The sequence below is a fragment of the Myxocyprinus asiaticus genome, chromosome 22, assembly GCF_019703515.2.
Source record: "Myxocyprinus asiaticus isolate MX2 ecotype Aquarium Trade chromosome 22, UBuf_Myxa_2, whole genome shotgun sequence".
Classification (NCBI taxonomy): Eukaryota; Metazoa; Chordata; class Actinopteri; order Cypriniformes; family Catostomidae; genus Myxocyprinus; species Myxocyprinus asiaticus.
The window spans coordinates 45,588,889-45,616,571 of record NC_059365.1 but is presented as its reverse complement, the minus strand read 5'-3'; the positions used below and the strand labels follow the sequence as shown (position 1 = coordinate 45,616,571).

General features: G+C 38.7%; 1 protein-coding gene and 1 long non-coding RNA gene across 2 annotated transcripts in view; both read left to right on the top strand.

The window, feature by feature from the left end:
- The first annotated feature begins 103 nt into the window (after positions 1–103).
- LOC127413355 (uncharacterized) lies at positions 104–21,604 on the top strand. The gene is made up of 3 exons (XR_007892572.1): positions 104–169; positions 10,800–11,155; positions 20,575–21,604. It is a non-coding gene; the product is annotated as an uncharacterized LOC127413355 (long non-coding RNA).
- Positions 21,605–27,061: 5,457 nt separating this feature from the next.
- Positions 27,062–27,683, top strand: part of sybl1 (synaptobrevin-like 1) — a 52,955-nt gene continuing 52,333 nt past the window's right edge. The window contains exon 1 of the mRNA XM_051650438.1: positions 27,062–27,499. The gene's annotated coding sequence lies outside the window, so the exon portion shown is untranslated. The remainder of the gene's footprint in view (positions 27,500–27,683) is intronic.

Sequence of the window (27,683 nt, the reverse complement as noted above, 5' to 3'; positions counted from 1 at the left end):
GCCCAACCACACCAAGGTGACTACTCGAATCTCTGGAAGACTACTCGAATCTCTACCAGCCAAGATTGAGCTCCATGTCTTTCCAGCCAACCCTGCTGTTGAACACAACATCACCGTACAGCTGGAATCAACTACAGTAACGCCTTCCAAAATAGTCAGAAATCTAGGGGTAACCATTGATAACCAACTCAATTTCGCAGACCACATCTCAAAGACAGCATGATCATATAGATTTACACTCTACAATATCAGGAAAATAAGATCCTTCCTCTCTGAACATGCCACACAACTTCTTGTTCAGTCACTTGTCATAACTAGACTGGACTACTGTAATGCTCTCATTGTTGGCCTCCCTGCATGCGCAATTAGGCCCCTGCAAATGATCCAGAATGCAGCAACACGTCTAGTCTTTAATGAACCAAAGAGAGCGTGTGCTACACCACTCCTTGTCTCTCTTTTCTGGCTACTGGCTGATGCATATATCAAATTCAAGGCTCTGATGCTGGCATACAGAATAGTCACTGGGTCTGTTCCAGCATACCTAAAATAATTTCTGCAGAGCTATGTTCCCATCAGGAAAAAAAAAAAAAAAAAAAAATAAAATAAAATAAATATATATATATATATATATATATATATATATATTATTATTATTATTATTATTTTTTTTTTATGCACTCTAATCTGTCTTGAATACTACTATTCTGATGCTAGTGAAACTTTATAATGCAGCACTTTTCATACCACTGTTTCCTTAAGATGAATCGCTTATGATGTATTATTCCTCTTTTGTAAGTCGCTTTGGATAAAAGCGTCTGCCAAATGAATGAAATGTAAATGTAAATGTAATGTAAATGTACATTTTGTGATCGTAATGAACGTGATGGAATATAGCGTGTCAGATGGTCACTTAAGTACTGTGGAGCTAGACCATTCAAAGCTTTGTATGTAGTTAACAGAATTTTAAAATTAATATGAAATTTAAGAGGTAGCCAATGTAACGATGATAAAATGGGGCTAATATGATCATATTTCTTGGTTCTAATCAGCACTCTGGCAGCTGCATTTTGAACCAATTGAAGTTTATTTATTGAACTTGCTGGACATCCTCCCAGTAAGCATTAAAATAATCTAGTCTTGAGGTCATGAACACATTAATTAGTTTTTCGGCATTAGCAACAGAGAGCATGTGTCGTAACTCAGCAATATTTTTGAGGTGGAAGAATGCTGTTCTGCAAACACTGGAAATTTGATTTTCAAAGGACAGATTGGTATCAAATATAACACCCAAGTTCTTTGCTGTAGAAGATGACGTAACAGTACATCCATCGAGAGTCAAATTATATTTTAGCTGCTTATTTTTAGGGGTTTTTGGTCCAATAATTAGTATGTCTGTTTTGTTGGAACTGAGTAGAAGGAAATTTCAGGCCATCCAATCTTTGATTTCATTGATACACTCTCATAATTTGGAGAATTGTGAAATTTCGTTGGGTTTAGAAGAAATATACAGTGGGGTATCGTCGCCATAACAGTGGAAACTTATTCCATGATTCCTGATAATATCTCCCAGGGGAAGCATGTATAAGGAGAAAAGCAGAGGCCCTAAAGCTGATCCCAGTGGCACTCCATACTTAAACTTTGTTTGATTTGACAATTCCTTGTTTACACATACAAAGTGGTAGCAGTCATAAATAGGACCTAAACCGTGCTAATGCAAGTCTACTAATGCCAACATAATTCTCCAGCCTATTCAAGAGAATGTCATGATCTATCGTGTCGAAGGTAGCACTAAGATCTAAAAGCACTAGAGGAGAAATGCAGCCATGATCAGATGATAAGAGCAAGTCATTTGTAACTCTGATAAGTGACTGAAATTGTTCATACCATTTCTCTGTAGAAATGAACATAGTTGGGAGGACCCTACCTTTTCTAGTATTTTCAACATAAATGGTAGATTTGAAATCAGTCTGTAATTAGCCAATTCTCCAGGATCAAACTGTGGCTTAATCCGGGCTTTCAGCTGTGGCTTGATAACTGCCATTTTAAAGTTTCTTGGGACATGTCCTAAGGATAGCAAGGAGTTAATAATATTAAGAAGAGGTTCTGAGATTACAGGGGATACCTCTTTTAAGAGCTTATTTGGTAGTGGATCTGTTTTCTGAGGTGCTGTGACAGTTGATTGCATAGTTCCAATTTTATTTCTGATTATTTTATTCTTTACTAATTTTTTCAGTAAAGAAATTCATGAAGTCATTACTATTGTGCTGCGATGGAATATCTGGTTATTTAGCCACAGTATTGAATAAACACCAAGGATTATTGTGCTTATTTTCTATGAGTTTGCAAAAATATTTTGATCTGGCAGCTTTTAGTGCCTGTCTGTAGCTAAAGACACTATCCTTCCATGCGCCGCAAAATACCTCTAATTTTGTATTCTTCCACTTGCGCTCCATTTTCCGAGCTGCTCTCTTGAGAGCATGAGTGTGATCATCGTACCAAGGAGTGGGGCTTTTTTCTTGAATTTTCTTTAATCGAAGGGGGGCGACACTGTCAAGAGTGCTAGAGAAGACTGTATTTATATTTTCTGTTATTACATCAAGTTCTTCTAGAATTTTTGCATTACTGAGTATGTGAGACAATTCTGGAAGATTATTAGAGAAGCTATCTTTAATGGTCAAAAGAATAGTTCTACCTGAATGATAGTGTGGTGTAGATTGAGTGACATTAGCTGATCGCAGCAAACAAGAGACGAGGTAATGATCTGAGATGTCATCACTCTGTGGTAGAATTTCTATAGTATCAACATCAACTCCATATGACAGAATTAAATATAGCGTATGATTATGGCAATGAGTTGGTCCTGTCACATTGTCTGACTCCAAGAGAGTTGAGAATATCAATAAATGCTTTGCGGAGTGGTTCAACTCTCCCGTCATCATCAACACAAGATCTTGGCCAAAAATGAATGCAACTCTGGATGGAAATAAATGTTGTGACGTTGCATAAGGTTGTCAAAACAATGCCACGATGAATGCACGCCATAATCAAAGCTAAAGGCTGTCCAACAAAATATTATAATATATATAATAGAGTAAGCAACTTTTTTTTTATGGCCAGGCAGTGTATATTTTTATTACTTATGTGGTTAAAACAACATCTGATCTGGTTAAAATGACAATAAAAAAAATAAAAAAAAGGTATTATATTATAGAAACGAGATAACTGGTAATAAATGGTGTAAGAACTACTAGATCAGATGTCATTTTTACAACAATTCTAAATAATACTAAAAGAATAACATTCAGAATACAAGAATACTTTTAGAATACATATTTATAAAGGCAAGGCACAATAGGAAGAATTATGTTCTACCTTGAGATGTTTCTTTAAATGAGATGTGGAGTTGGATGCTGATGTTTTTCTTTATGGAGTGTAGAAGACAAATAGAAGACAAAATCTCATCCACTTTCCAACATATAAGAAAAGGCTTCTTTAGCAAAGGAGTCTTTGCTACCAAGTAGGGTTGTTTGTGAATGTTCACAATGGTATTTTTTTATTTTTTTTATTAACATTTTTTATTGATTCCTATATTACACATACAAGCAAGAACATATACAAACAGAATCAATACTTAACCCCCTCTATAACTACCCCCCCAATCCTACCCAAAACAACATCCCAGTGGTCCCACATAATTATAGACACACAAAAACAAATAATAATTAATAAAATATAATTATTCACACACATAACCTCTACATCTCTCTCTCCACTGTCCCTCCCCGAGAGCCCTCCAAAAATGCCAAATATTTGCCCCATTTTCCCATAAACAAGTCCAAATTACCCAATCCTCTAGATACCCCTTCTTCAAATGCTGCCACCCTCCCCATCTCTGTACATCACTCTAGAAATTATGGTGCTCCGTCGGACTTCCAACCCCTTAAAATGACTTGTCTGCCAATCATAACACTTGTTAAAACCCAATTTTTTATAAATTTGTCCCCCAAATTTATGACAGCTCTGTCACCCAAAATACAAAGTCTGGGGCAAAGCAAAACTTGAGTGCCCAAAACGTCAAACAAATAGCTCTGCACCTTCATCCAAAAATCTTGAATCTTAACACACCCCCAAAAGGCACGAGTTGTGTCTCCAGCTTCTGATTGACAACGCCAGCAGTTGGGTGTGTCTTTAAGACCAAGCCTATATAATCTAGAGGGGGTCCAGTAAAATCTATGTAGAATCTTAAATTGCATAAGGGGAACCCTTGCATCTCTAGATGCAGACTTGACATTTTTTAGAATCCTAGTCCACACTTCTTCCTCCAATACCAAATTCAAATCTTTTTCCCATAATCTCTTGATAGAGGCTAAAGCTCCATCCCCCAGACTCCGAACCAGCAGGGAGTAATACACTGATGCCTCATGACCTTTTCCAAAAGCAGTAATCACTTCTCCCAAAGCATCTGCCGCTTTAGGGGTGTGTGTGCTACTTCCAAAATAGTACAGGGCACATGGCGCAGCTGTAAATACCTATAAAACTGAGATCTGGGAATCCCAAAATGATGACCCAGATTCTCAAAAGATTTCAACACTCCACTCTCATACAGGTCTCCGAGTGTAACAACCCCTCTCACAATCCACTCTGACCAACAGAAAGGGGACTTATTGATACATCATTTTGGGTTCAGCCATATGCTTGAGGCAACATTTAAATAAACGTCCAAATTAAATACTCTGGCCACTCTTGTCCAAATCATGTGCAAATGTGAAATAACGGGGTGTGACTTAACTTCTCCGGTTACTTTAACAGAAAGACTTTGCAATGGTGAAATAGGGGCAAGAACTTCCTGTTCAATAGAAAACCAGGGAGGGGCTCTTTCAGGTGGAAGCGACCAATAAGCCAAATGCCTGAGACCGAACGTGTAATAATAAAACAAAATCTTGGGTAAGCCTAACCCACCTTTGTCAATCGGCCTATGTAATTTGTTGGAATGTAGTCTGGGACGTTTACCATTCCAAATGAAGGACTTCGCTATGCTATCAAATTGCTTGAAATAAGGGAGGGGGACATCTACAGGGAGAGACTGTAGCAAGTAGTTGAATTTTGGAATACAATTCATTTTAATAACATTAATCTTCCCAATCATCGATAAATGTAATGAAGCCCAACTGTCCACATCGCTCGAAAACCTTTTTATTAAAGGGTCAAAATTAACTCTAACTAAATCAGACAAATTTGCTGGGAAAAAAATATCCAAATACTTAATGCCCTGTTTGGGTCACTGAAAGGCGCCTGGCTGGAAAGCCGTTACTGGGCAGTATGCTGTCAGAGCCAAAGCTTCGGATTTAGACCAATTGACTTCGTATCCTGAGAACTTGAAATAAAGGAATTAATAATTCTGTGGAGGGCAGGCATAGATCTAGTGGGGTCGGAGACGAATAATAAAATATCATCTGCGTAAAGCAGAAGTTTATGCACCATACCTCCCGCCTCCAGCCCTGGAAAATCATCCTCCATTCTTATCACAGCTGCTAATGATTCCAGGGCAAGACAGAACAAAAATGGGGAAAGAGGGCAACCCTGCTGAGTGCCCATATCCAGAGTAAAATAATCTGAAATTAGTCCATTTGTTTGTACCTCTGCAACAGGGTGTCTATAAAGTAACTTAATCCAACCAATGAATGTTCTCCCGATACACCCATACATTTCTAAAATCTTAAAAAGATAATCCCATTCTACCATATCAAATGCCTTTTCGGCATCAAGTGAAATGGCAGCGACCGGAGACTGATCATTCGCTACTGACCACATGATATTAACGAAACGCCTGATGTTATCAGAAGAGCTGCGGCCCCGAATAAACCCCACCTGATCTATATGTATAAGAGATGTCATAATCTTACTTAAACGGTTAGCCAAAATTTTTACATCTAGCTGGATCAGGGAAATTGGTCGGTAACTTTTACACACACACACACGGATCTTTGTCCTTTTTAAGAATCAGACTGATCCGGGCTTGTGTCATGGTTGGAGGAAGCTTTCCGTTCTTTAATGATTCTGTATAAACTTCTAACAAAAGTGGAGCCAGTTCTGTAGCATAAGATCTAAAAAAATTCAGCAGCAAAACCATCTGGCCCCGGAGCTTTGCCTGTAGGTAAGGCCTTAATTACCTGTCAAGTTCCTCCAAGGTTATCTCAGAATCAAGACAATTTCTTTGCTCAGTCGTCAGTTTAGGAAGTTTTAATGGTTCCACAAAGTTTCTAACATCTTCATCAGTAGACGAAGACGTAGAACTATAAAGATCAATATAGAATTCTTTAAAAGCATTATTAATATCAGTGGCCAAGGTAAATATTTCACCACCAGCAGATTTCACTGAGGGTATAGTAGAAAAAGACTCTCTCTGCTTTATATATCTAGCCAAAAGCTTCCCTGATTTGTCCCCTGACTCAAAGTATGACTGTTTTGCCCTGAATAACCAAAACTCCACTTTCCGTGACAAAATAGCATTATATCTGTATTTCAATCTAGTCAATTCTTTGAGGCCATCAGATGACATTCTGCGCTTCAGCTCTGCCTCTGCACTTTTAATGTTCTCTTCCAACTCCACAAGTTCTCACGCTTTGGATTTTTTGGTGAATGAGGCATACTGTATGATCCGACCCCTAAAAACTGCCTTTAGTGCCTCCCAAGCCACACCCACAGAGGATACTGAGGACCAGTTGGTCTCCATATAAACACTGATTTCGGTCTTTAACATTTGTTGGAAATCAGGATTTTGCAAAAGGGATACATTAAAGCGGCAACTATATGATTTCTTTTTCTCCGTATGTGGCAACATCTCCAAACTAACCAGGGCATAATCCGAGACTAAAATGTTTCTAATTGAGCAATCCACAGCAGATGAAATGAGGGACTTAGATATCAAAAAATAAATCTATTCTAGAATAAGTCTTATGGACTGATGAAAAAAATTTGTAGTCCCTACCAGATGGGTTCAAAAGTCTTCATATATCTGCAAGACCAAGATTTTTACACATCCTGTGAAGCGTCAGTGTTGCTCTAGGGGGCTTACACACTTTTGCTTCACTGTGATCAAGGACTGAGTCCATCAAAAGATTAAAGTCTCCTCCCAATATTATATCATGAGGGGTGCCAGTGGCTTGCAACATCCCTTCAAGATCTATATAAAAGCCCTGATCATCAGCGTTAGGTGCGTAAATATTAGCCAAAATCAACCTTTGCCCCTGAATTTCAGCTAAAACAATAATGACTCTTCCCAATTTATCTTTAATCTGTTTGAGAAATTTGAATTGTAGATGTTTGTTAATCAATATAATGACTCCCCTGCTCTTACTTGAGCCAACACTAAAGAAAACATGTCCACCCCATATCTTCCCAAATTTTTCAGTTTCCTGCAGGGAAAGATGTGTTTCTTGAAGAAACACTATATCACATTTCTTACGTTTAGAAAAGAAATAACCTTCCTTCTTTTTATGGGGTGCCCCAACCCATTCATATTCCATGTGGAGAGAGACAACTTATTCATATTAACATTTGACATATTGATATAATAAAAATAAATAAATTGTGAGTCAAAAACAAGATTATACAGACCACATTCCCCATTAATGCAACAATCAAACCCTGAACTTCCCCCCGAACAAAACAAACAGAAAAAAGTAAAACGTGCGCATTAACCCCGCGCACGACAGCGCCAACCCTTAGGCGTTAATCCCTTAAAACTCAAAGAGTACATGTACACCTACGAGAGCCCCCACAACAACTTTGCCATTGGATTGCTCAAGTCCGGTGCTTCTATACAAATTTTGTAAGGCAAAATTACATAACAGAAAATACTTCGTAAAACAGACCCCAGCCAACAGGCAGAATAACAGAAAAAACATGTAGACTCATTCACAAAACCGTCTCGAAGGAGTGTTCCTCCACAAAATAAACTCCAGCTGATATAAAGCTGTTCAGTTTCCTCAGACAGACAAACAATTGTTCAGTGAGCCAGCTGTTATGAGTTCAGCAGATGACATAATCATTCCAGTGTCCCGTAAAAATACTCAACAAAACAGACTCCAGCCAGCAGGAGGAATAAGCACAAAGAACAAACAGATTTATCCACAGCTGTTCCAAAGGAGTGATATTCAACAGAACAAGCTCCAGCCGCTAGGCGGAGCCAGCATGAAAAACAAAACCGGCATCCTGGTTCCTCAGATGATCAAGAGCCAAACTAACTCGGAGGCTGCAAAAAAAATTCAAAAAAAAAAAAAAAAAATACACCATAACTTAATCAGCCCATCACCTTTATAAAAGACGTCCTTTATGTGAGCATATAGATATTTTGTGGTCATCCAAAGTGTCCATTCTCAATCTGGCCGGAAACTTCAGTGTAAAAAAGATCTTCCGTCAATGCAAAAGTTTCTTGGAGTCATGCCACAAAACAAACTCCAGCCGCTAGGCGGAGCCAGCGCAAAAAGAAGCAAAAATGGCACCCAGCTTCCTCAGATAATAGAGTCACTAAACCACGAGTCAGTCCACTGATATAAGAAACATCAAATGGCTTACTCCAATGTATTTATGAAGGAGAGTGCCTGTTTTGGACACGTAAATACTTTGCGACCATTCTTCGTTTCTATTCTCAGTTTGGCCGGAAACATCAGAGCAAACGAGATCTTTTTCTGATGTAAGAGTTTCTTACATTCCTTGAACCGATCGCGTTTCTCTCTTGTCGAATTCGCAAAGTCCGGGAACAAGAAAATATTATGGTTCTTCCAAGAAAGCTTCCCTTTGCTCCTCGCCTGGTGCAACACGAGATCTTTATCGGATGATCTCAGAAATTTGGCCAAAATCGATCGGGGCCTGTCTCCCTCAGCAGATCTCCGAGCTTGTGGCCTGTTATGTCGAGCAGACTCGGGAAGAGCTCCTCCAGGAATTCCACCATATCTCTGCCCTCTTCATGCTCAGGAATTTCAACAATTCTTATGTTATTCCTTAGGCTCATATTTTCAAAATATTCCAGTTTTTCCGAAATGAATTCCAAATCTGTTTAGGACGCAGGCGGATTAGCGGATAATTCCCTTTCCGATGACTCAAGATAATCGATTCGTTTTTCAACTTCTGTCACTCTTGTAAACAACTCAGAGAATTTTGTTTCCATCGCCGTAATCGATCGATGTATTACAGCGAGATCCTCCAAGTCAGCAACAACCTTCGACAACATCACCAAACATGTTGAACAGTTGACGCTGAATTTCCTCCCGACGTGCCGTCCAAATCGAGTCCCCGTCTCGCAGTCCCGTCAGAGGCCTCAGCTTGAACACATAAGTGTCTTTTAATGTCTCCAGAGTCTGAGGATTTTGACTTCTTTGCCATGTTTACCTCAAAGAGCAAGTATGTAACTGGGTGTATCGAATCTCATCATATTATAACATGAAAATAATTAAAAAACTAGCAAAATTCGCAGAGCTCGTGTTAATTGAAAACTGAAGTGTGTAATTTCTGCACAACTAGAGTCATCAAACAGAACAGCAAACAGCTTTTCGAATACACCCTCTGTTGGCCATTGGTTTACCAAACAGATAGTCCCACCCCAAATTCATGCCATTGAGTCAAAAAACGCTTTTCCACCATCGGGTCGAATGGTTCTGTGTGCTGTGATGAACGGTTCCAGGAGCATTTCCACTTGAGCCCAGTACGATTCCAAACCGTTCTCAGCCCAGTTAGCTAACAGTGCTCAACCGTGCTAGTTTAATTGTTTCATATGATGCTCATGATTGTCAATTTGCCAATGCCAAGGTCACGGTTTCTAGGTAGCTGTCCAAGTTTGAAGTTAATTAAAATGTGTGTATATTAAGTGCATCTCCATGCTTTTATGGTTTACCTAGTATAGTACATTCTTTTTCTACATGCCTTTTTCTTCAGGGAGGTAGATTATGCTGGCTCATTAAAACGCATATCAGTATATTAATAATATATTTTGTCAACTGTCCATTTAAGTAGTCTGGGAACTTTTACCTTTCTGCTTGTTGGTTTCTGGTGAAAAACATAACCCCTTAGCATATGATGGTAAACCTCTTGCTTTTCTCTCTTCGCTTTCCTTTTTGTGATATGGTTCATGTCTTTTCCTGTGCTTTAGCAGAGTAAAAAATGCAGTCCTACAAACTGAAATCTGTGATCATCCTCCATAGCGCACTCGGTCCAATGTTCACCTCTCACGCTGTCGCCAACTGACATATTTGTTATATACATTCTAATCCTGATTTCGCAGCACCCCAATGAAAAAAAAAAAAACAACAACCTGTAACTGTGCCAACTGGCCCAGATCGGCACGATTTTACAAGGAGAACAGTTCAGCCCAATGGAGGAAAAGTGGCTTATGCTGCTGTGTTGGGCTGGCTGGAACATTTATACAATCAGAGCAATATGGAATGTGCCACAGAGCCAGTGTTTACACTTTCTGAGGAACTCAACCTACGAATAATTTACTTATACATTCAGCTGGGATAAGAGAAAGTATTTAAACATTAAAAAAAAATAAAAAAAATACACACTTTTACTGCCTTCCATCATGTGAATTTAAATGTAAATTAATGACATTATTCTCCGAGTGACATCATATTTGGTGGGAAACCGCACCAACATCAATAAGTATTAGCAATGGATTTGATTAGTTCTGTGTTGTTTGTAGTATTACATGGTTTGTCTCACTCTAAATCATTCCATCATGTTTGATAAAATTACAGAAACTGCTATATCACATTTTCAATGTGCCTGCACCTCTGTTTCAGGATGGACTTTACTGAAAATTAACTACAGAGAGCTTCCAGAGCGACAGTGAGGCACAACGCACTGACCACTGCCTGCATCGTCTTCTTCTTAGGATGGACGAAATGGCAAATAAACTGCTATCAACCGCAATCCAATCAAACAGCGAGTATAATTTTTCTTTTGAAGTCTATTTTGAACACAACTGACTCTTCACGCTCTCTTCAGAAGTTAACCACTAACCAATCACTGTTTGCATGAGCACGCGCTGAAATACGGAGCTGCAGATGTTAACTCTCTTGTATGTGCACCACTTTGATTGATACAAGGCTCCCATCAGAAAGCTGGAACATACTGCCTTCAGGGATTGTATATGGAGGTAGGATGAAAATCAGGTGCCTTTCAAACTGTTCTGAGACCAGTTTCTTAAAGAGTTCCATTCATTCATCAATGCTCTTAAGTCATTAACTGATTATGCAGCATGTCAGCTGAATAAAATCAGTTGCAGCAAATGCAATGACATTCTATATACGCTTCTTTGACACGCGCAGCTGTGTTTCACATGATTGTTGCTCACGCTATCGCTGGAGCTAAAACAATGTGTCATGTGGCAACAATTACGTCATGCAGGTTTTTTAAACTACACATCATCACCCTTCAAAGAATTCAGTTCAAATGTTGTTCAATATTAGGAAACAAACAGGCCATGTTTGCCTTTTTGATATTTGAAATATTCTCTACAGTGATGTCTTAAATCATTAAGAGCCTAATGAAGTGTTTATTTTTGTTGGGTATCTTAGCATATGTATTATTTTCCTTGTTGCATTGCTTTGAGAAGATGCCGAGTTTCTTGAGGAAAGTTTATAATAATACTAGTCAACAACATCAGACAGAAATGTTGCATAATGTGAAATTTAGTATTAAGGTAAGTTTGATTTAAAACCAAATTGTGAAGTTCCAAATTAAGAGAAAATGATATAAGAGGAAGTAGTTTTCATTTATAAAGTATTTAATTCACTGACTGGTTTATCCAACAATAGGCATAACAATATGGTTATTTAGTATATAAACCAATTTCATTGATTTTTTTTTTTTTTTTTTTTTTTTAGAAAAATTCAACTATATTGTGATATATCGTTATTGTGATATAAAATCACTCATATCGTGATATAAGATTTTGGTCATATCGCCCACCCCTAGTCTGTTGTGTTCTTCACATTACGATGGGAGAATAAACAATAAAAGGAAACACAACACACTGCTTTAACAATGGATGACTGTAGCATAACCTCATCACATAGTTAATAACTTACTTAGTTGTATACAGATAACAAAAACGCATGAGCATTTAAACCTTTGAATGTGGTCAGAATTCGTTCCTGACTACCACCAATTGTGGATTTAGTTATCTGATCACAGTCTGTTCACAATGCGTCTTGAGTGCATTTACACCGGTCATTCAATGTGGTCAACTGCAATCCATTAGAGATACGTGAAAACGCATGTAAATACAAGGTCTAAATGGGGCCTTAAAGTGTTGTCTCATTTTCCAGGAACTGTCACAACTTACCTTTCTCACTGAATTGTGATTTCTCATCTTCTATGCTTCAAGATGGCGCCAAGTATGGCTGCTGCTCTGCAAGCTCTGACCCAGTGTTGCGTGTAACAAGATGTGTAAATTGTGTTGTGTAAAACAGATGTCTATTGTAATTGTCATATTGCTATGTTGCTTGGAACTGCACCCAAGACTTTCACCCACTGTTGCACTTGTGTATATGATTGAGTGACAATAAAGGGATTTGATTTTATTTGAACTGCACGGGATGATTGTGATGAGCGGACATGCTGGAGGTGTTCCCATGTATAGCTGCCACTTTTCTGCCAAATGTTTTACACCAAGGAAAACCATCTTCGACCAACAATCCCTCTACATTTTTATGGAACACAAAATACTTCCACACTTCCAAATTAAACCTTTTGGAAGGTGGATAAAGGGTTGGCTGTGTTCCTCCTTTAGCCATGCTTTTTGTCCACATTGGTTTTGTTTACATCAGTGCACGCATGCATCATTTATGCCACATACACAGTGTTGTGAATCTTGATTCACTGATGGAAAAACTACTGTGCGATCAGAAAATTAACAATTTTGCTAAAAGGTTACATAGAATTATTTATGATATTTTTAATTTCCCAAGATAACAATATCATGCATATTAAGTAGTGAAATACTGTATTACTGAATAATGTCACATGCCTACTTTGAACTTGCGCACATAACGCATTTTGTGTTATCCTTGCTCTTTCTGATTTATATAAAACAGAGACAAACAAATTAATTGAGGAATTTGTCTTTTTTTTTTTTTGGCTAGTGTACATGGTAACCGCAGTGTCATGAAAATGTCAAGCTGCTAAGTAACCCGATGACCGCATCACCTCAGCACCTGACAACGCTTCTGCCTTACTTGATATTGCGGACAGAGAGAAAGAGAGAGCGTGCCTATCGATTGATCATTATAATAAAACAACCGAAAGACAGTACCAGCCAGCCCAACAGTGTAGAAGAGTTGATTGATTTACTAAGGAAATAATTGCACATTTATTAAAATAGTCACAAGTAGGGTTTGAAATTTACACCTGCCAACCCGCCAATTGCTGGTAAAAATCAGCAGTGTCGAGTAACTGCGTCACTCTTATTAGCCACTTTTGGTGGGTGGAGTTTTCAGGGATTTTACTGCATTGAACATTGTGAATGTTGGGCAACTTGGAGCCATAGCAGAAGCAAATTTCATTGTATTCATCTCACGTCCATCACTTTATAAGCACTGAATATGCCTCTCATATCTTACAAGCACTTCTGTTGGGTCAAATTGCAAGACAGCCCATTTTTTAAAATGCACTTCATCCTTACATTTCTTTTTTTTTTTTTACTGCAGTAACACTAACTAGTATTGTAACTGGTAAAGATTCATATTAAATCTATTAGGGCAAATCTATTAGACAGTTTTTATTACAACTGTGAAATTTGTAGTTCAATGTTTCTAAATGTGTTTAGACTATTTCATAACAAATACTATAGTATTTTATATATTTATTTTAGCAAAGACCATAAACATTAACCTAACCAGAGTAAAGTGGAGCCATCCATGGTCTCACCTGTGGTAATGGCCTTATCATTACAAATATGGCACTGTTAAACAATGAAAGACAAAGGCAAACTTTTATATAGATTTATTAAAATCTGAACTTCCATGAGTTACGGACAAATAAAAAATGTCCCCCCTGTTTTATCCTACTCCTGTTTTAATGTGCTATGTCTGCCTTAAGCTATTCCAAAGGTTACTTCAATCATTAGGCTTGTGTCCTGCTAAACTAATATAATTCTCGTTCAATTAATTGTCCAAACAAATGCATGCAGTTACAGTCTCCATTTAGCTTTATCAATTTAAGGTGGGGATTTTGGCTAGTGAAGATGCTAACTGGCTAGTGGCTTCAGTGGCTGGTGAGCCAAAAGTTCATTTCAAACCCTGGTCGTGACCCAACATGTATGGCTATGCGATCCAATTTAGGTCTCGACCCATAGATTAAGAAACGCTGCAGTAGAGCATAACAGATCTAGTGTATGACCAAGAACAACCATGTTAGAAAATCAACATGTTGTACAAGGTTAAAGCACCCGAGCACTGACATGATTTCACTAGCAACCAGAGCATCAGTATCAACATGAATATTGAAATCTCCTAAAGGCATAACAGTGGAATCCTGAGCAAGAGCGACAGAAAGCAGTTTATGTTGATCAGACAAAAAAGTCAGGATTAATTTTAGGGGTTTGACAGACTAATGCTGTCTGACATAGAAAGGCATCCCACATGGAACCACCTCTTGCAGCAGTGACATTCAATCTAATAATAATAATAATAATAATAATTTTATCAAATTCCCCAGTAATCATTCAGTCACTCTAGCTCTCACTCTCTCCCTCTCTCTCACACACACACACATGTAAACAATATAGTATGCCAATGAATAATTTATAATCAATGCTACATTACCTACCCAAAACATTTTTGGACCACCACCGGGGGTTTTGAGGCAGCAGATAATGAGCAGTAATGTCCACTCTTGAATACTGAAAACATGCAGTTATATGTTAGCTGTGTTGGCAAATGGTACATACTGTAAATAGTATATAGTAGTACGCTACCATATTTTTACAAACAAATTGATTGATCTTGTATTCCTCAAGTAAAAAGGATAGAATGGTGTTACAAAATGTGTGGTTTTGCTGTGATAAAACAAATCTATACTTTGTACCATAGTCAAAACGTTTTTGTAGAGGAAATAAATTACCCGAAGCTTTCAGAAGTTCCTCTGCCATTGTCAGTCGCAGATGTTCCATGTGCTCCTTGGACGAGTTAATTGTCAAATGGCAAGTGATATTGGGAAAAGCCCCAACAACTTCTTTTGCCATCTACACAAAACAAGATAAGCTCTGACCCTTCCTGTATATAGCCTAAATTTTCCCTCTCAATTCTAGTTTGTTGTCTAGGTGCACTCCAAGGTTCTTGTAAGACTGAACCAAATCAACATTCTGCCCCACAAATATATAAGAACTTATAAATTTATTATGAGAACTTGTGTTTTTCTTCTTTTACAATTTAATGAGGAAAACCAACCTGCATGACAAACACTCCACTTGTCTTGTTGAGTGGAATTGTTAATTTGTCCTCCATTCCATTTTATGTCCACCCAATCCTTTTTACTGAGACAGTTTCTTCTCATCTTGAAGTACTCTTTTGGCTGTGTAAATAAAGGAATTCATGAACATTGTTCATATAAATAACCTTTTTATTTGTTCCTACTTTGTTGATTATAAATGTACAGAAAGGTGACACATCAAAGGAAAATCCTGATTGCTTATCTGCTACATGTGGCCTGGGGCCAGATTCATGAAATGCTCTTAAGAAGATTTACTACCAATTTCATCTTAATTTCTAACTTAATTTCTAATTTCTCACTAGGAATCTTTTGTATTCCCAATAAATAAATAAACATCTTAGGAGAGTTCTTATCTTTTTTTTTTAGATTGTTTAAAAGGACAGAGTTGTAGCCTAGTGGGCTACGCTCATGACATGGTATGTAAATGCAATGTGTGTGATCAGGGTTCATTTCCTGGCTCATAGGGTCCTTTCCTGATCCCATCCCCACTCTTCTACCCTATAATTTCCTGTCATTTCTCCACTATCCTTACACCAAAAAGGCCCAAATAAAAAGATTGTTCTTAAAGCAAGTCCATGTAGAAATGTGATTTTAGACCAAAACACATTTTTGTGTTTTATACTGTTTTTATTTTCATCTTTTAAACCATATGTTTACCAAATGTTATTACAAAATCCAAACAATAAATGTTGTTAGGAATCTTTTTATTAAAGAGACCTATTTTATTAGTCAGTTTACATGAATGTGCTGCATTGTGCTCTCTGTTATCTTTACAGGCCATAGAAACATAATAATTATATTATTAGAAAGCCAACATTGTCCTTTTTGCTTTAGTGCATAAAACACAAAATGTGTGGAAAAAAGTGTGTTAAACGAGTCAAAATGATGGACAGGATCACATTAAGCATTACAACATTATAGCCTACTAACTTCCTATATATCTAGTATATGGTAATTATTGTCTTTAAACTACATATCTCACTCACTTTACGCATAACAATGAATGCAAGAGGGGCCTGGTAGCTCAGTGAGTGCTGACACTGACTACCACACCTGGAGTCGCAAGTTCAAATCCAGGGTGTGCTGAGTGACTCTAGCCAGGTCTCCTAAGCAACCAAATTGGCCCGGTTGTTAAGGAGGATAGAGTCACATGGGGTAACCGCCTAATGGTCGCTATAATGTGGTTTGCTCTTGGTGGGGCACGTGGTGAGTTGTGTGTGGATGACTCAGACAATAGCATGAAGCCTATAGCTATGTCTCTCGCTCAACATCCATGTGATAAGATGAGCGGATGACGGTCTCAGACGTAGAGGCTCTGGATTGAGGCAAGTCACTATGCCAACATGAGGACTTAGAGTGCATTGGGAATTGGGCAAATTGGGGAGAAAAAGGGGAGAAAATCTATAAAAAAATAAAAAAAAAACAATGATTGCAAGATGCTACTTAAAGTAAAAGTTAATAGGTACATTTATTCTAAGGATTTGACAACTGATTTAAAACTCATGCACAGGCTAGTATACTTAGACAATGTCAAAGCCTGTCATTTTATCTTTTTTTTTAATCCCCTTTTTCTCCCCAATTTGGAATGCCCAATTCCCACTACTTAATAGGTCCTTGTGGTGGCGTGGTTACTCACCTCAATCCGGGTGGTGAATGACAAGTCTCGGTTGCCTCCGCTTTTGAGACCGTCAATCCACACATCTTATCACGTGGCTTGCTGTGCATGACACAGCGGAGACTCACAGCATGTGGAGGCTCATGATACTCTCCATGAACCACATACAACTTACCACGCACCCCATTGAGAGCGAGAACCACTAATCGCGACCACGAGGAGGTTACCCCATGTGACTCTACCCTCCCTAGCAACCGGGCCAATTTGGTTGCTTAGGAGACCTGGCTGGAGTCACTCAGCATGCCCTGGATTTGAACTCGTGACTACAGGGGTGGTAGTCAGCGTCAATACTCGCTGAGCTACCCAGGCCCGTGTCATTTTATTCTTAAGAAAATAATTGTTAAGGATCCAGAGATTTGAAAGATCTATTCCAAGTCTCTGGAACACCATCAGGAGAATTAGAACATCATTCTTTCAAAATATATTTCTTCATTTTGAAATTTTCAAGATAATACTTGAGAGCGCTGACTAACAGCTTGGTCCAAAATATCATATTTTATTTACTAAAGATCTGGTGACGGACAAGGGCACAGCATATCATTCACCATTCTATACCCCATGACAAGAAAAGAAAGCAAAAAGAACCACTGGGCCTCTTCACACTAGGGGCTAAGCATTCAGGCTTTTTTTTCTAATTTTTCACCCATCTTTATAGGTACAGTATATGACAAGCAAAAAATGTCACCGAAATCTACTGGCTTTATGTATGGATTTTGCTTCTTTGTCCTCATGTCCTGCTGAGTCTACCACAAACACCTGGCTGGATGCTGCATGGAAATACTGTGCAAGACAAAACTAGATTACCTTAAATGAAACTAGAAAATATAAAGGTTGTAGACAAATTTTGAGGTTGGTTTGAAAAAGTCTGGCCTGAAAATTTTAATTGTGGATGGATGGATGGGTTCATTCATTCATTCATTCATTCATTCATTCAATGGCTCCAGACCCTTGTGTCTGGTGTAGCCATGCTGAAAATCATAAGGCTTTGTGTGGGTTTGTTTATATTTGAATTTTGACGGTTGATGTTTGAATAGTCTTGGCTCATCTGAACATTCCATCAATGTGATTTTTCAAGCCAACCGAATTATGAACATCCTCCATACAGTAGAGTAACATAACAGTGTCTCATGCATATTAAAAAAGGGACTATAAAATGTATTCACCAAAAATATCCAATAATTCCTGTTGACATTCAGGAAACTTATCATTCCCTGGTAGTTATCAAAGTCCACCTGAAACTGAATAATTGACATTGTGTTGCTCTGAATTTATGATGTTTCATTGTTATGTAACTCTCTTAAACTCTTAAAGTTAAGAGAATGTTTTTCCGTACTTCATCTCTTTCACCATGGATTATAACACTCGCTGTGAAGTGATTTAGCATATAAATCCTATGTCTCTGGTTACTGTTATTCACCAACACTTGAAAATAGCATTGGATTATCTAAGAAGAAAAAGATTAAAAAAAGAAATTATAGTTACCTCATCCAGTGTTTAATTAACAACGGCTTAACATCATCATCTTTACATAAGTTACTATGTTCCTCTAAATTCACAGATTAATTTTTAATTGTCTCAAGAGCAAAGCATTTCCAAAAGTATGAATAATATTTTATTACCTCCCCCACCAGCCATTTATGTGGCCGGAGTGTTTTCAGCTCTGAATGATGCAGGATATAAGACCTTTATTTGTCCTTTGACTGTGTGATGGCAATGAATATCTCACATGCTTTCTTAGACCACATAGCCTGGATCTGCAATGGGATATTTGAATATAATAAGTAAAGGTGGTATGAGTTAATGTGAACAAAAACTGTATGACATGATTGAGAATTGCATAATACCTGGGATGATGTGTCCTCTGAATGATCCTAAGATGTTTGCTTTGTCTTGCATCTTTTTGGTTGGGGCGCTGCCTGTGGTGGATCTAAATACTTTGTCTGATGCTTTGCTGGTCTTTCAGATAGGGATCTCTTAGCCCATTGCTCCTCTTGCTGGTCAGTGGTCTGTTGCTTTGGAGATGCACCTTCAGACATACTGTCAATATTATGCATCATCCGATGCTGTATGTACCTTCCTTGCAGAGAGTTAAACATCTTTGTAATGAAATCTGCTGGCTGCAGGAACCTGTTTCTGTATAGTATGTGATTCTTCATGATTGAGAACCACTGCTCCACATGGCAATTAGTTTCCCTTGTTTTTATTTCTTTAGTATTCTCTTTGGAGAATCTGTTCAGGCCCTCAAGCAATAGGCCACTCCAAAGGGGGAAAATGCCCATGTAGTTGTCCATGAGGATATTACTGATCTCTGGGCAGTAGAATTCATTCTTTTTGCCACTCTCTGTCTGTGCACTCCTAGTCTTCCCTAGAACACCATTGAATAAACGTGTAAAGGAAGATTTGCTACATATAGTCTTGATGTTGCTGCTTCTCTCCATGACAATGTCTTCTACATAAGGTGGAAGTGTTTCATCCATAGTAGTAGGCTTGGACTTCAGGATTTTTTGGTCTAGTGTGTTCTTTGTTGCCATAACCTAACTGGAATTGTTTGCTGACATGAACAACATAGACATATCCTGAAACAGGTTAAGTGCTTCTTGTAGGGTGGTGCTGTTTAGAAGAAAGCCAAAACAGTAGGTGGCATATTCTTTTACAGCATACAGGTTACTGCCTTTATTATGTGGGATGAACAGAGATGGAGCACTATGAAACTCACTGCATCTGCACTTTTCCCTTTTTGGCTGACATTTAGATGTGCTCTGATTATATAGGATGAGATGCTTACTTTATTGAAGACCAGGAGGACACTACCAATGAGTGTCCAGCTAAAATCTGTCTCAGCCTGGTGGACCCTCCATGTCGTGATCTGGCTCAGTTGTCTCAGTTGCCAGCCAAGATCTCATCTGAGGGTGTTTCTCAGTGATTCGTAGTAGTGCTGGCTTACTCCTTTTGCTGCTACTGCTGCAGCAACATTTCCTCTTTTGGTGGATTTGGCATTTCTGAATTTCAGTTTTTTATCCTTGTGGGTCACGTCACTCATTCGCACAACATGGATGTCAATATGCTTCTGGAATGGTTTGGGCTTTGTTTGAATTGAAAATGTTTATTTTGCTGAGCAATCATTAAAGGTACAGAGGGCAAGTGCCCTGAAATAAGGAGCTCTCTTTTTACGACTTTTCCTGCATTTTACATGCTGATACTTGAATGAAAGGACACAGCAAGGATTTACTTTGGAGAACGCTTCATATTAGACATCTGTCCAGGGCTGTTGTAACTAAGTTGAGCATGAATATGGCTTTAATTTTTTTCCAGTTTTTATTTTTTTATGGCTACTCCAAAAATCTTTGGACCTGCTCTTGTTTTCCTCCAGTTTCCTGTGTCCTTATCATCCTCATCTTCATCTGCAGTGCTGTTCCTGTCTCCAGCCTGATCTTCTCTTTCACAAGGATAATCTTCATCCCTCCTTTCCTCTGTACCACTCTGCTTAATGTGCCCTGAACTTGCATCATCATCATCCTCATCTTCATGGTGGGATAGCTTCAAGATGGCTCCGAGTATGGCTGCTGCACTGTGAGCTCCGACCCAATATTGCAGTTTTTTGTTTGTTTTGTCTACAATTCTTGTGTTTTTCATCTTTGATGTCATCTGCCTTATTGTCTAGATAGACAACCACTTTTGGACATTGGTTCTTCAATAGCACACCGAAAACCGGACTTTGAATACCTCAATGCCGACCTGCTGTTTTCAAACACGACAGCGGAGCCCTTTGTCTGGAAACGCAGCGTAGAAAAGGAGAAGGAGAGCCGGCGATCTCGTCAGGCTAAGACATTGCCCAAATCAACCCCCGCTACCCAGCATTCTACTGGCAAATGTTCAGTCTCTGGACAACAAGCTCTGCGAGCTGAGAACGTGGATCTCTTTCCAGCGAGAGACGAGGGACTGCTGCATTATCTGCCTTACAGAAACTTGGATATCTGTGGAGATTCCAGACTCAGCCATCGAACCTGTGGGGTTCTCTGTGCACCGAGCGGATAGAGCGAAAGACCTCTCAGGTAAAAGCAGAGGTGGTGGTGCATGTTTTATGATCAACAAATCCTGGTGTGATCAGAGGAACGTACATTCTATCAAGTCTTTCTGCTCCCCTGATCTGGAACTTCTCATGCTTCTGTGTCGACCAGTGTATTTTTATTGTATACAGTCTTCTTATTTTGTGTATACTGTATATTGCATATTATTTTTTATTGTGTACAGTATTCTTATTTTGTGTATACTGTATATTATTAGGTGTATATTAAATTGTGTTATGTGTAAATCAGATGTTTATTGTAATTGTCATACTGATATGTTGCTTGGAACTGCACCCAAGACTTTCACCCACTGTTGCACTTGTGTATATGGTTGAGTGACAATAAAGGGATTTGATTTTTATTTGATCTTTAGTGCTGTTCCTGTCTCCAGCCTCATTTTCCCTTTCGCAAGGATAATCTTCATCCCTCCTTTCCTCTGTACCACTCTGCTTACTATGCATTGAACTTGCATCATCATCATCATCCTCATCTTCATCTGCAGTGCTGTTCCTGTCTCCAGCCTCATCTTCCCTGTCACAAGTGTAGGGCTTTACTGGTTGTTGAGATCAGTGTTACTATCAGAAATAATTAATAATTATTTCTGTAGTTATTAATCAATATTTAAATTAATTAATTGGATCTAACTCATTAAAACCTCATATGGGACTCCAATAAATGTAGTGTGCTACGTTTAGGAGCAAGTTTGGTTATTAGCAATAATTAATAATTATCAAAGATAATTATTAATTATTAAAATCAATAGAACATTGATGAGAATCAATGTTAGCTTTTTTAATCCTTTAAATCAACAGTTATCAAAGATAATCGTTAATTGTTAATGTCGATGAAACATTAATTAAAATTAACACTAGCTTGTTGATCATTCAAATTCAATCAAAGATAATTATCAATTATCAAAAATCAATAGAATATTAATAAGGATTAACATTGACGGGGCACCACCCTGGAATCAGGGACTAATAACCGAATATTAAAACAGTCTCAATATTAGATTGTTTTCTTAGGAAAATCGACATCCGAAGAATATCGATTTTCGGGAAAAAAAACAATGAATGAAGGTTTGAATCCGAGCACTGACATCCCGTCAGCATGACACAGGCGTATGCAAAACAAACCAAAACACTTCTCTTTGTAATATAAACAAAAGTTTATTTATGCAGTAATATCAATTAATAATTAATACAATGCAGTCAATAAACTTCCTACTTACAACTACAAACTAAACAGTGACATGATTAGATATGGAAATAAAAAGAATCCTATAACACATAAGGTGTGTGTGTGACAGTGTGTGTGTGTGTCAGTGTGGTTAGTGAGAGAGAGAGAGAGAGAGATGATTAAGTGACAGCCCGAAAGCTGATTTCGCGATAGCTGGAGATAAAGCAGCCGTGTTCATCACTCAGAGACGCGGTTTTACGAGCGGGGCTCGTAAAAGTCCCTTGTTATTTGACTCTTTAATGGATGAACTCAGTTGCTGTCTCACCCGCGATGGCGAAAATGCACAACAGTCCAATTTGGTTGGACCACAATACAGCAAAACAAATTCGTGATAATTAATACCCTGAGTATTAATAATGAGCGGACATGGCGGTCCGTAAACTGTACAAGCAAAAACCTTGAAACACAAGAATAACACACTATAATATTCTATCTCTGCCCAGACGTAAACCTCTTACTTGAATCGCATGAGGACACAGGTAGAATGTGTTTTCCTCCGTCCTTTAACTTTGACCCGGTTCCTTGAGGCTCGGGTGATGACGGGGGCCGTTTCCTCGCGCTGTCGGCGGGCGGTACGGCTGTTGATTGTCAGAGGGCGGTACGGCTGTTGATTCTCGGCGGGCTGGCGGAGAACTCAGAAATGTCGACTTGATTGAAGATGGAAGAGAAATCTTTAATCTCTTCACTTCTGTAGGCCAACGGATGCAGATGCGAATTGCTCAGCGGTCTCCTTCGGATCCGTTAGAGTGTTCGGTTGAACACAGAGTAATCTCAACTCGTCCAGCGAGATGGAGATCGTATGGCTACAGTTTCAAGTCGGACATTACTTCCTTAAGCCACGAGGTTGCACCGGAGAGCAGCAAAAAGCTACGTCCGTATTCGGTGAACTAAGTCGCTGGAAGCAACTTTGGAAGCATTTCAGAATTATTTGAAGTCCTGATGATGTCATGTTTAAGGGATGTTCTGTGGTGTGCCTCATCCAATAGGAGTTGAGAGCTCGATCCTTTAGAGGGCAAGGCTTCATGGATCTGTAGTCTGTTTTGGACTCCCTTTGTTTGATTTTGGTGCGATTTTTGTCAGTAAAATTTACGACTTAGAAGGAGGGGGGCCTTCTATCTGAATACATGAGGCCCAACATAGGGATAATCTTCATCCATCCTTTCCTCTGTACCATTCTGCTTACTGTGCCCTGAACTTGTGTCATCATCATTTTCATCCTCATCTTCATCTTTATCACCAGTGCTGTTCCTGTCATCTTCCCTGTAACAAAGATAGCCTTCATCCCTTCTTTCCTTTGTTTTATTGAGGTTATTGTGACCTGCACTCGCCTCATCAATTTCTTTCTCAACATTTTCGCTATCTATGGATTCAAGAAAAAAGTTTGGGTTAATCCCTAACTGCATTTTCTAAACAGGGCCTCAAAACTTACAACATTACCACAGGATTAATGCATAGGGTTGGGGAGTGACAGTGCGATTGTGATTGTGTGTGTGTGTGTGCATGCTTAGGATTTGAGGAATGGCAGTAAGTGTTTGTATATACATACATGCATGCAAAGGGTTGGCAGCATGTGTATGTGTTTTATAAGACACTAGTTACAAGCTAGTAGGCATTATACTATAAGTGTATATAATACATATATGTATTTATATATACTATATGTAGTTTATGAGGTATATATACAGTGCATCTGGAACGTATTCACAGCGCTTCACTTTTTCCACATTTTGTTATGTTACAGCCTTATTCCAAAATGGATTAAATTCATTATTTTCCTCAAAATTCTACAAACAATACCCCATAATGACAACGTGACAGAAGTTTGTTTGAAATCTTTGCAAATTTATAAAAAAAAATAAAAAAAAAAAAATGAAAAAACAAACAAACAAAAAAAAAAAAAAAATCACATGTACATAAGTATTCACAGCCTTTGCCATGACACTCAAAATTGAGCTTAAGTGCATCCTGTTTCCACTGATCATCCTTGAGATGTTTCTATAACTTGATTGGAGTCCACCTGTCGTGAATTCAGTTGATTGGACATGATTTGGAAAGGCACACACCTGTCTATATAAGGTCCCACAGTTAACAGTGCATGTCAGAGCACAAACCAAGCCATGAAGTCCAAGGAATTGTCTGTAGACCGCCGAGACAGGATTGTATCGAGGCACAGATCTGGGGAAGGGTACAGAAAAATTTCTGCAGCACTGAAGGTCCCAATGAGCACAGTGGCCTCCATCATCCGTAAATGGAAGAAGTTTGGAACCACCAGGACTCTTCCTAGAGCTGGCCGCCCAGCCAAACTGAGCGATCGAGGGAGGAGGGCCTTAGTCAGGGAGGTGACCAAGAACCCGATGGTCACTCTGACAGTGCTCCAGTGTTTCTCTGTGGAGAGAGGAGAACCTTCCAGAAGAACAACCATCTCTGCAGCACTCCACCAATCAGGCCTGTATGGTAGAGTGGCCAGACGGAAGCCACTCCTCAGTAAAAGGCACATGACAGCCCGCCTGGAGTTTGCCAAAAGGCACCTGAAGGACTCTCAGACCATGAGAAACAAAGATTGAACTCTTTGGCCTGAATGGCAAGCGTCATGTCTGGAGGAAACCAGGCACCGCTCATCACCTGGCCAATACCATCCCTACAGCGAAGCATGGTGGTGGCAGCATCATGCTGTGGGGATGTTTTTCAGCGGCTGGAACTGGGAGACTAGTCAGGATCGAGGGAAAGATCAATGCAGCAATGTACAGAGACATTCTTGATGAAAACCTGCTCCAGAGCGCTCTGGACCTCAGACTGGGGCGAAGGTTCATCTTCTAACAGGACAACGACCCTAAGCACACAGCCAAGATAACAAAAGAGTGGCTCTGGGACAACTATGTGAATGTCCTTGAGTGGCCCAGCCAGAGCCCAGACTTTAACCGGTTGAACATCTCTGGAGAGATCTGAAAATGGCTGTGCACCGACACTCCCCATCCAACCTGATGGAGCTTAAGAATGGGAGAAACGGCCCAAAAATAGGTGTGCCAAGCTTGTAGCATCATACTCAAAAAGACTTGAGGCTGTAATTGGTGCCAAAGGTGCTTCAACAAAGTATTGAGCAAAGGCTTTGAATATTATGTACATGTGTGTGGGTTTTTTTTTTTTCTTTTTTTTTTTTTTTTCTTCTTAATAAATATGCAAAGATTTCAAACAAACTTCTTTCACATTGTCATTATGGGGTATTGTTTGTAGAATTGAGGAAAATAATGAATTTAATCCATTTTGGAATAAGGCTGTAACATAACAAAATGTGGAAAAAGTGAAGCGCTGTGAATACTTTCCGGATGCACTGTATATATATATATATATCTCACTTTTATCTAATATATATAATACACTGTATGTACTGTGCAAAAGTTTTAGGCACTTGTGGAAAAATTTTGCATAGTGAGGATGTCTTCAAAAATAATTACATAAATTACATAAAAGTTTTCATTTATCAATTAATGTCATGCAAATTCCAGTTAACAAAAAAATCTAAATCAATATTTGATGTGACCACCTTTGCCTTCAAAACAGCACCAATTCTCCTAGGTACTCCTGGACACAGTTTATCTTGGTGGTTGGCAGATAGGATGTTCCAAGCTTCTTGGAGAATTTGTTTAGGCTGTCTCAAATGCTTCTCTTTATTTAATCCCAGACTGACTTGATGTTCAGTAGGGCGTCTGTGGCTGCCATGCATCTGTTGTAGGGCTCCCTGATCTTCTATTCTAATCTATTCTTTTTGCAAAAGAAATGTTTGGGAGTCTAAAATTTATATTTCCCATTGACACACTAAAGCTGAAAATATAAATGACCATCTTAAGACAAATGCTTTTTTGAAACATCTTATGTGCCTAAGACTTTTGTACAGTACTGTATATATAACACGCCAAAATCAATATTAAGGGAAAATAAAGTAGCTTTGGCCAAGCTGCTCAGCTACTTGAGCCAAATAGCTAAGCTACTGTTTAGCTACTGAAAAAAGTAGTTAAGCTAGTAACTAGCTACTTCCCAAAACTGAGAAACACTATATTCTAAAAATAAATATAATATTTACCAGAACTTCTGTCTGTTTGAAGCACCTGTCCTCTGTCCAAACAGTCTGCAGCCATTTTGCTTAATTTTTCATTAGGTGGATAGGAGTTGAAAATGTGGACAGCTAGGCTGGACCACTTTTCTTTTCCTTTCCTTTCATTTACCCACACCATGTCTAATAAATGCCTTAACTATTTGATTTCTGCCACCAGCCTTTGCCCAAAGGTCCTTTTCTCTTTTATGTTTCCCTTTTTAAAATCTGGCCATGATGCCTCCTGCAGTGTCCTAACAGCATGCAACTCTAAATTGACACTTTGCTAAGCCCCTCCCCCCTTGGAAGAGTTCCAAGAGTGTAGAACTCCCCATTGCTATTGAGCTTTAAATTATGGTATATTTTGATTATGAGACTATACAGTAGTGATATACATAGAAATGAAAAACATATGATTTGACAGTTTATTTTAATAAATATGAAAAATGTAAAAGGTGTGCATTATTGCTGACACCTATTTGAACACTTTGGAGCTCTTCAAATGCTATTGAGCTTTAAATTATGGTACATTTTGTGTATGAGCATATACAGTACGTATACACATAGCTATGTTTACATATGATTTGACAGTTTATTTTAATAGATATGAAAAATCTAAAAGGTGTGCATTATTGCTGACACCAAGATGAACATTTTGGAGTTAGTTTTGTGACTGTATGTGATATGCTACAAATGCCATTTAAGTTAGAAATATGTACACCAATGTCGTATGTAACTTTAGAGACGGTCCCTAAATTTACGACTATTTCTGAATATTGAACGTCAAGCCAACTTTATGGCAGACCCTAACCAAGCATGTCCCAATCCACAGAATCAAAGCAGTCCTGTAATTTCTCCTCCACCTCTGGGCTCCAGCACTGCACCCATCGCGTCACCGGCTCGTCCCGTTTCAGCCTTTGTTTATAAACAGGTAGTAAGGTAAGAGCACCAAAGCAAATCGTAATCCGATTGTCCAAGATGCTATCGCGCGAGGGAGCGGTATGCATCTATTTGTGCGGTTTATAAATGATCCAAGATGTTAGGGCCTCTTGTTGGGCAGGAAACATGCTGGTGGTATTTGGGATATACACTCCTGAAGTTAGCTTTATTAAAGTCACCGGAG